The sequence below is a fragment of the Carlito syrichta genome, unplaced genomic scaffold (genome assembly GCF_000164805.1).
Source record: "Carlito syrichta isolate Samal-C Ts95f unplaced genomic scaffold, Tarsius_syrichta-2.0.1 Scaffold302611, whole genome shotgun sequence".
In the NCBI taxonomy this organism is placed as follows: Eukaryota; Metazoa; Chordata; class Mammalia; order Primates; family Tarsiidae; genus Carlito; species Carlito syrichta.
Genome location: NW_007246707.1, coordinates 1 through 7,163, shown reverse-complemented (window position 1 = coordinate 7,163; position 7,163 = coordinate 1).

The window sequence follows — 7,163 nt, the reverse complement described above, 5'->3', positions numbered from 1 at the left end:
TTTCAGGAAACAAAGGTTTGCTCAACAATGGGCTATCGGTCATGGGAATGAAAAATTTCAAAGCTGAAATTTTTTACAGATTGTAGAGTTCTTGGAGTTATTGATCTGGACACCAATGGCCTGACAAAGAGGAAAGAATACAGGGCTGTCTCTGTTTTGTTTTTTTAAATAATCAGTGACATACGTGTGACTCTGGCACAGTAAATAAAGATTTCTTCTAAAGTGCCTGACAGGATGCCTTTGCCTACTCTGGGCTGCCAGGGTAAAATCTCTGTATTAGATGGAAAGGCTAATAGGGCCATGATTTCATCACTAAGAAAACCAAAAAGCATTTGGTGACCTATTTAGGCTTAATTTGCTTTTAGGCTCCTCCGTCATCTGTGGGAGCTGAGAGGTGAACTGTTGTTCAGCCCATTAATATACACTAATTTTGTTTGGTGTCTCCATTTTCCTGCAGCTCAATCATGAGTGTCTCCAAAAAGCCAAGGTCACATCTTCCACCTCTTACTAAGTAGATCCTGTATTTGTTGCTCCCAGATCTACTTGTTGAAAAACATTTTCCATTCAGAGTTAAATCTGGCTAACTCTGCCATGTAGTCACATGACTTGGTCTGCGTTTTATGGCTGTAAAAAGAGATTAGTCTTGCTGTAATAATATTTTCCATTTAGACAGCAGCACTTTGCGCTGAGAGGCCTGTTCAAAGCCTTATTGTTTTGATGCCGACTTTTAAAAATCAGCCACTTTATCCCATTGAATTTTGACTGTGAAGACAGTGAAGGGCTTCAGACCCACCTGGTAGAGCGAACCGCCTTAAAGAAGGCTATATTGGTATTTTGTTCCCAGAACCTCCATGGGAGAGGCTGCCAAAACCTCAAGTTTAGATGCCAAGAGTCAACCAAAAAAGTGGGAAGAGACCAACTGGGGAAAAAGAACAGGAAAGCATCTTAGAAATCACCAAGAAGAGTGATTTTTACATTTTTTTTTTTCCAGTAGGAATCCCCTTACCCAGACAAAATATGTGCAGAGTTAGTTGGAGTGACCACAGCCTCTTCTTGTTCTCCCCTGGTGGCCTCTAGGGCTCCCAGGGAACATTTTTTGAAAACCTCTACTCCAAGCTGACTTCCTCATCTTTCAGATAAAATAAAGATCCGGAGAGTTAGGTGGCAAAGGCTGATAGCAAGTGACAGGGACAGAGTGGTATCCCCACAGGTCTTCTCAAGTCAGGAAGGACTTAAAGAAGAACCGGCAATAGCATTCTGGCTTTCTTTTGATCGTTTCAATATTAGTTATTTTCTCCCGGAGTGGGGATCTTCAGAAGATCTTCAGCTCTGATTTCTCCTCTCTATTTTGTTCCTTCATGGTTTCTCCTTTGTGGGGACTAGCACCTTTTCTTTTTTTCTCCTTGAATCCAGGTTGAAGCTTCTAGATACCTTTCAAGGACAGGACACACAATTGGCCCATTATTGAATCACAAAATAAATAGCCCTCCAGGGAAAAGAGTGTAGGCTTTCAGAGTGGTTGACCAGGCTTCCCTGGCCAATGGGTCACCCTCATACCATGCTGCAGGGCTCCTTTCTTATTGCTTCACCTTCAACCTGGGGCTTGGCAACACTTCTCTTGTGCATGTCAATAAAAAGACAAACCTAAAATTCCAAGATGCAGGAAAACTGCAAGATCAACTTGCTTAACCAAGCATTTCTAGAAGGAAAGAGTCCTTTTGACTAATGCTTTTAGACTGTTTGCTTATTATTCATCTATCACCGGTTCTTGTTTGCCAATCCCAAGCAGATCATTCATATGTGCCCAGAATCTCTGGGTAATGGGCATGCTGTAAAAATAAATGGCATAGATAAATTAGTTCCTGAGCTTTGCAAATAAATCCAGTTGAATTAGACAAATCTAAAGTCACTCAGTCTTAAAGAGCAGAGATGGTAATGAAATGAGAAATAGGCTTTTTATTTGAGGGAAAGCAACAGGGGAAAAAACTCTCGAAAGGCATGAAAATTCAAGAAAGTCATATTTTCCCAGAGAATGAGTCATTATTACTTTAGGGGCTTTTGTCTCCCAATTGCCTTTTCTGAAGCCTCAGTTCAACTCATCACTCTAAACCCTGTCCTTGAGATTTGAGTGCAGGTCTTTTTGAGTCATTAACAGTTTGTTACTTGAAAAATTCTGCATATGCCCAGAGAGAAGATAAGGTTGTTTCCCCTCAAAATATCATCCCTCAGAAAGGAGGAAGAAGCCCTAATTCACATTGTTATTGCCCCTTTTATTATGAGGTTCAGATACTTTGAACTTCTGAGTTCTACTTGCGTTAGACACATGGGCTAGAAACACACACACACACACACACACACACACACACACACACACACACACACACACACACACACATATATACACATGTAACAATCCTTTGTTGAAACTTCACAATATACCAGGCACTGTCCAAGCACTTTATTTGCATTAACTGCCTTAATCCTCACAACAGACCTATCAATCAGGTACGACTGTTATTCCCATTGAAATATGAAGAAACTGCTAGTTTTACATCCTTAGAGAGATCACCTGATAGAATTTTTTTTCTTTAAGAGACAAAGAGAAAAATAAAGATTTAAAATGTATTGTACAATCAGGGCAAATTATACTTACACAGATGGTTTACCTCTATGTCTACAAAAATTTATCTATTCAAATTGGCCTAAATAGCATTTTTTTTTCCAGATCTTCTCATTGGGAAGATGCAGTATCACCCTGTAATTCGGATTATCATATGCTTTGGAATGTGCAGTAATTACTGAGCACCTACTAGGTAAGGAAGACAGCTTTGGCAACTATTGGGGAAACCAGAGATGTGTGTCTGATCTTACCTTTGGTTCAGTTACAGTCAAGACTGACACAAGCTCACACTCATTTTCATCCTGACTTCTACTCAGAGCCATGACTTGCGTAAGGCAAGGGAGGCCTCTCAGAAGATAAGCACTCCATAAAACATTCTACCCCAGGTGCCTTAACTTCCTCACCCTAGTACAGCCCAGCCCCCTCCCTCCTAAGCTCACACCATATACCACCATTACATACCACAGAATGGAATGTGATCATATATTCAAATTAATGGACTACGGAGAAAATGCCCAACATCTGAAGGTGGTCAGAGTAGAAGGACTAGTGGAGACTTGACATTAGTTCATTCTGATTAACAATTGAAGTTGCCAGGCCAGTCAGTCTTGAGTACCATCATTTTTGAGGAAGAGGAAATGACTTTATTGCAGGAAGACAGCTGAACAGAAAGAGCTCATTAAAATGGGTTTGATGGGCAGGAAGGAGAAAGCAAACTATTCCCCACAGCGATAGCAAGAATCTAAGTGCAGAAAACGATGAGATCTGCAAAGAAGAGAGTCCCAACCATCCCGTCTTCCAAAACTGTCAGTGCATCAGGAGCCTACTGCTACTCAATTGTCTTGGCAGACAAGTGACTCATACACGCATTCAATCAGCAAGTGTTCATCGAGCAGCCATTACTCTCTAAGGTGCTGGGGGATGCAGTAGTTGGTAAGCACTGAGCATAGATAGACTCAGCCAACCATCAGCGACATTCCAGGCATGGCTCTCCTCTGTCAGTGATACCTAGTTCAAAATCTCTCATAGGAAGTCTTCACAATTTAACCCCAGTTCACTAATTCCGCTTCTCCTAATATTTGCAGATCCTACATATTTTTAGAGCAAATCACCATTTTCCATTTTATATAAATATTACCAAATACCAGGAGTTTGGCCTGCATCCTGTTGATTACCACACAGAAAGCCAATCACTGAGACAATGAGTATTGCCAGGAGAGAAGGCTTTATTATATTACTGGTGATGTCAGCCAGAGAAACAGAAGACACCTCAAATCTGTCTGTCCCCTACCCCAACTTACTTAAGTGGTTTATATAGTGGAAAAGGAAAACAGGAGGGGCAAGGAAGAGGAGTTGGTCAGTAGGCAGCAGGTAGTCAAATGGGGGGGGGGGGTCTAGTGACTCATTATAACCACATGTGGGAAAACAGGAATTAGGGAGGGGCAAGGAGAAGAAGCTGGTCAACAGGCAGCAGGTGCATCTCATTGTAAGTTGCTTATGCTTCAGTTCTATAGGCTTCCAGCTAGTAGGAAAATTGAACAGTCTGATAAACAGAAGTCACTGTAAAAACAGCCATCTCCATACAAATCAAAGCCATCAACATCTTTGGTAAAGGTTGCGGGAACTGGGCCGTGACTAAAGGAGGTGCAAACATTTTACTTAGGAATGAATTTTGCCTTTCCAAATGTTGAATGACGAGGTAGAACAGCATGAGATTTTTTAAAAATGTGGACTATTTCTTGATTGTCTGACATAAAGCTAGGAAGGAGGTGTGATTTGTCCTAAATGGTCGGCGCAGGGGATGTGATTTAAGAGGGCACTTAACCAACGCATGGTGGAAGCTCGCGTTTTTAAAGTACATAAAAGCTGATAGAAATATACAGAAGCACGATCTTTATCTTGCCTGTACTATGTATTGAGTATATTTGAAAGCGAATATTACAATTATTGATTTCATTCCATGAAATTTATATTTCTATTAAAATGATACTTTATGAAATGAAAAATTGCCTTGTTTTTCATGTGTGTCTTACCCTGTTCATAGTCTCTTTAGTTGTTAGCCTGATCTTCTAGGGAGTGGTTTGCAAAGCATGGTCCTCTGTTCACTGGGGGGAGGGGGGGTTAATAGGTTTTCGTAACAGATTGCCCACCAATTCCAAAACTCTTAAATGCCTGAATGACATGAACCCCTTAATAACTGCCTGTAGACATTTTGCTAAATTTGCCATTTTTCAACTAAAGTTAATGATTTTCCAATAGAGATGGCTCCGATTCCGATTTACTAATTCCATATTTTACTATTTAGTATTTCACTTATTGCAAGGCTGCCACTGCACTAGCACATATGCAAATAATTGAAATTTCTACAATCTGAGAGAAGGATACTCATTATCAGCACTGCCTTGAGTTGATCATGTTTTTAATTGCTGCTTCTTGCTTCTTAATAGCAAATTATTGTTATTTTTGCTCATCATTATCGATTTGTTTTTGTGTGTGTGTGTGTGTGTGTGTGTTGTTTTTAACCCCACAATATATAGTAATGGATATTTATGGATTTTTAGGCAATAATTTTCCAAAACTAGACTCTGATATGTATGCACTGCGCTCAAGGATGATTCATCCATACCCTTATTGTCAAAGCGGATAATATTTCCCCATAATCTGCTCATGTGAGAAAATATCATTGGCGCCGGGCTCAGTGGCTCAACCTGTTATCCTGCGCTTTGGGAGGTTGAGGTGAGTGGATTGCCTGAGCCTGCGGGTTTGAGACCCACCTGGACAACTTGGCGAGACCTCATCTCTACAAAAAATTAGCCGGGCATGGTAGCGCATGCCTGTAGTTCCAGCTACTTGGAAGGCGGAGGCGGAAGGATCGCTGGAACCCAGTAGGTCGAGGCTGCAGTGGCCGGGAGCAGTCACTGCACTCCAGTCTGGGCGACAGAGTGAGACTCCAACTCAAAAAAAAAAAGAAAGTATCATTGGCAATGTAAGCAGTACACGATTTTAGCATGCAAATTACTTACAGTATGCCATCAAGGTAAACCTAAAACTATTAGGTTATTTTATGTTTACATGATGTTGTTTTAAGATAGAAAAGCAAATATGAGCAAATGGTTTAAACGTCTTACATAAGTAATAAGCTCTTAACATATGGTGTTTGTTTGTTTGTTTGTTTGTTTGGGGCCAGACTTTATCACTTCAACACAGAAATGAATAGAGCAACTCAAAATTATGAGTCATTATTCAAGGTCAATATTCCCCTAACTGTGTTCTACCAGATGTTACTAGACTAGTAAAGATGAATTCTTTATTCAAATAAATTAGGAGAAAATAATAACATATTATGTTCCCTTTTAGAGATTTGCAAGGCCTTTTAGCATATAGTGATGGTTAATTCTGTGTCAACTTGGCTAGACCATGATACTAAAATATTTGGTCAAACAATGGTCTGAATATTGTTGTGAAGGTATTCTTTTAGATGAGATTAGCACGTAAATCAGTAGATTTCAAGTAAAGCAGATTACCCTACATAATTTGATGGGCCTCATCCAACCAATTGAAGACCTTTAGAGAAAAAAGACTAACCTTCCCTGAAGAAAAAAGAATTCTTCCAGCACACAGCTGTTGGACTTAAGATGAAGCATCATATTTTCTCTAGGCCTCTAGCCTGCTGATCCACCTTGCATATTTTGAACATGATACAAGTCACAACGGAGTGAGCCAATTCCTTAAAATCTTTCCCATCCCCCGATCTCTCCATGGACAAACTCACATACATGCCTTATTGCTTCTGTTTCTCAGGAGAACCCTTATTAATACACATATTAAGGCTCTGAAAAGTTCATTTTTTAAAAAATGTGTTTAACCCAGTATTTTTCCCAGTTTATTTAACCTCAAAACACTTTTTCATGTATTACCTATTAGTTATACGAAAAATAGCTTAGAAGATGCTTAGAATGAGGTTTATCTGTAGTCTAGGTCAGCAGTATTGGACTTTGAATCTGTGTGATTCAGAAACTAATACACAAGTATTGGATCAAAAGATACCACACATTATTTTCTTCTGCACAGGTCATAGGCAGAAGAAGACAGCTATGTGTCATGTGAGCACAATGACAAATGTCTGTTGTGAAGCCAGTTTTGTCTTATGAAAAAATATCTACCTGTAAAATAGACCCCATAACTATGCTTTTGTAAAATGCGCTTTTATGGATGCCTTACTCTGTTTGGGATGCTAAAATAAAATTCCATCAACTGGTTGTCTCATAAACAGAAAATTATTTCTCATAGTTCTGGAGGCTAGGAAAACCAAGATCAAGTCACCAGCAGATTCAGTGTCTGGTAAGGGTCCACTTACTTGTTCTTAGATGGTGTCTTCTGGCTGTGCCCTCACATGGGGAAAAGGCAAGGTAGCTACCTTGAGTCTATTTTATAAGGTCACCAATCTCATTCATGCAGGCTCTGCCCTCATGGCTTAATCACCTCCCCCGAGGCTTCACATTCTAATATCATCATTATGGGGGTCAGGATTTCAACATATGAG